Source organism: Lontra canadensis, unplaced genomic scaffold (genome assembly GCF_010015895.1).
Source record: "Lontra canadensis isolate GAN:19392208 unplaced genomic scaffold, GSC_riverotter_1.0 scaffold85, whole genome shotgun sequence".
Classification (NCBI taxonomy): domain Eukaryota; kingdom Metazoa; phylum Chordata; class Mammalia; order Carnivora; family Mustelidae; genus Lontra; species Lontra canadensis.
The window spans coordinates 6014003-6017257 of NW_022631079.1; positions in this window are offsets into that span (position 1 = coordinate 6014003).

The following is a 3255-nucleotide window of genomic DNA, read 5'->3' on the forward strand; positions in this document are numbered from 1 at the left end:
TTTCTAAGCTCCTGAAAATTTTTATTAGCAATAGCATTGAATTTTGTCTAGTGTTTTTTGTGCATCATTTTCTGTGATTATATTATTTTCCTTCTTTAGCTTGGTGATATAGTTTCATTGATTTTCAAATATTGGAATAGGCCTGAATACCAAATATAAATATCACTTGGTCGTGGCATATAATTCTTTTTCTTGCATTGTTAGATTCAGCTGCTAATATTTTTTGCAGGTGTTTTGGTTTTTTCAGAAAAAAATATGAGAGATACAGGTCCTCAGTTTTCTTTTCTGCACTGTTCCTCATATTTAATTTTCTTAAAGAGGTTATGTAAAATTAGTAGATTGTGTAAAATTAGTGGGGTTTTTTTTTGGTAGAATTCTTCAGTAAAACTGTTTTGCCTTCAAATTTCATTTTGAGATTTTATTATTTCATTTTATTTATTTATTTATTTGAGAAATAGAGTGTGCACATGAGCAGAGGAAGGGACAGACGGAGAGGGAGAAGGAGAGAATCCTCAGGCAGACTCTCCACTGAGCACAGAGCCTGGCTCTGAGCTTGATCCCAAGACCCTGAGATCATGACCTGAGCTGAAATCAAGAGTTTGACACTTAACTGACTGAGCCACACAGAAACCCTCTCCCACACTTTTTTTTTTTTCTTTCATTTTCAGGGGATTTTAAATTTCAGATTCAAACGTTTTAGTGCTCTAGTAGCTAATGGTTTGTAGATATGGTTCATTCTTCTAAATTCTCTAGTTTATGAGCTTCAATTTGTTTGTAGTATCTCATTATTTCCTTTTAGTGAATGATCAATTTGCATATCCCTGTTTCATTTTTGGCATTGTTGATTTGTGCCTTGTATTTTTTTATCTTTGTCAGTTTTACCATTTTAAAAGTTTTTTCAGAGAACCAGCTTTTGATTTTATTGATTTTCTCTATGCTTGTTTTTTGCAATTTAGTTGATTTCTATCTTATCTTTTTTCACTTCATTGTGTTCATTTTACTCTTCTTTTTAACTGTATTGAGGAAGAAAATTAGATTATTGATTTGAGACCTTTCCTCTCTTCGAATTTAAGCATTAGGTGCTATAAAGTTCCCTCTCAGCATCGCTTTTCCTGCACCCCCACAGGTAAATGTTGCATTTATATTTGTATTCAATTTTATGTAATTTTTATTGCCTTTGAGACATGGTCTTTGACTCATGAGTCATTTAGAAGTGTGTAGTTTAATTTCCACATCTTTAGAGGTTTTCCTATTGTTTATTTATAAATTTCTAGTTTGATTCCATTAAGATCTTTATTGTTTCCCTTTTAAAATTTGTTAAAGTTAGTTTTATGATGAATCTATTAGGGTGAATATTTCATTGGAGCTTGGGAAAAAATCTATTCTGCTCTTTTGGGGTGAGATATTCTATATGTGCCAATTAAATCTTGTTGGTTTTTGTGTTGTTCAGATCCTCTATACACTTGCTGATTTGTCAAATAGTTCTATTAGTTTGGAGAGGGGGATGTTGAAGTCTCTTAGTAGATTTGTGGATTAGTCTATTTTTCCATTTAGTTTCACCAGTTTTTGCTGGATATATTTTTGAGGCTCTATTATGTGTTCCTGGTATATTGATTCTTATATCCTTATATAATATCCCTCTTTTCCTGAGTCATTTTCTTTACTTTTAACTCTTATTTATCATATATAGTACTTCTGTATTTTTAAAATGAATAATTTACATTGTATATCTTTTCCATCCTTTTACTTTCAACTTACCTATGTGATTGAATTTGGTTGGAGTTGTTTATAAATAATTTCAGTTGGGTCATTTTTTTTTTCTGTTGTTTTGTTTTGTTTTGTCTTTGTTTCTAAATCTCTTGATTTGTGTACTTCAATCATTTGTAATTAAGATAATTATTGATATGTTAGCACTTATGTCCACCATTTCATTATTTGTTTTCAATTTTTTTATGAGTATTATTCTTTTGTTTCTCTCTTTTTGCTTTTCTGTGAGTTACATGAACATTTTTCAAGATTCCATCCTGATTTTTTAATAATTCTTTGAGTACATGTTTTTGTATATAGTAGTTTCTCAGTATTAGAATCTACATATTGAACTTATTTCAGCGTAGTAGTGGTTACAATAATTTACCACCAGAGTGAAAATGTAGAAACCCCCAGTTCTGCTACATTTACTTTCTCCTCTATTAGAAACCATTGTCTTGCCCATCAAGGGATACTGTAATTTTTGTTTCAATTACCAAATATAATTTGTTAAACTCACAAAGTAAAGATGACTTATTTTATCCCATTTTAGCCATTTTTCTTTCCTTTTGTTCCTTCTTCCTTTCTGGTACTCCGAATTCCTCCTTTGATCATTTCCTTTCTGTTTAAAGGCAATTTTTAAGGGTAGGTCTACTGAACAAATTATTTTAGTTTTCCTTCATCTGAGAAGGCTTATAATTGCTCTTTTACTCCTGAGGGATATTTCTAGTGGATGGAAAATTCCCAGTTAACAGTTCTTTTCTCTCAGCACTTAAAAAATACTATACTATTTCCTTCTGACCTTCATGATTTCACACATGAATTTTTCTCTAATTCTAGTTAGTGCTCTTCTATAGGTAATGTGCCATTTCTTTCTGCCACTTACAAGATTTTTGTCTAAATTTTAATTTGATGTGTCTTGGTGTGGATTTTTTGAGTCGACCTTATTTGAGTTAATCTTAATTGCATAGACTTCTGGTCCTCCAGATGTGTCTCTTCCACAAAGTTGGGAAACTTGCAGCCATTATTTCCTCAAATACTCTCTCAGGGGTACTTTGGTAGCTCAGTAAGTTAAGCATCTGACTCTTGATTTTGGTTCAAGTCATGACTCCAAGTCCTGGGATAAAGCACTGTGTCAGGCTCTGCACTCAGTGTGGAATCAGCTTGGGATTCTTTCTCCCTCTCCATTTGTGCACCACTCAAATTAATTTAAAAATATTTTAAAAAGTACTCTCAACCCCTCTATCTTTCCTCCTCCTGGAACTCTGATGATAGCACTACCAGATATTTTGTTATTGCCCAAGAGATGCCTGAAGTTCTCTCTTTTTTTTTTTTTTTTAGATTTTATTTACTTATCTGACAGACAGAGATCACAAGTAGGCAGAGAGGCAGGCGGAGAGAGGGGGTGGGGAAGCAAGCTCCCCGCTGAGCAGAGAGCCCAATCCGGGGCTCAATTCCAGGACCCCAGAACCACAACCTGAGCCAAAGGCAGAGGCCTTTAACCCACTG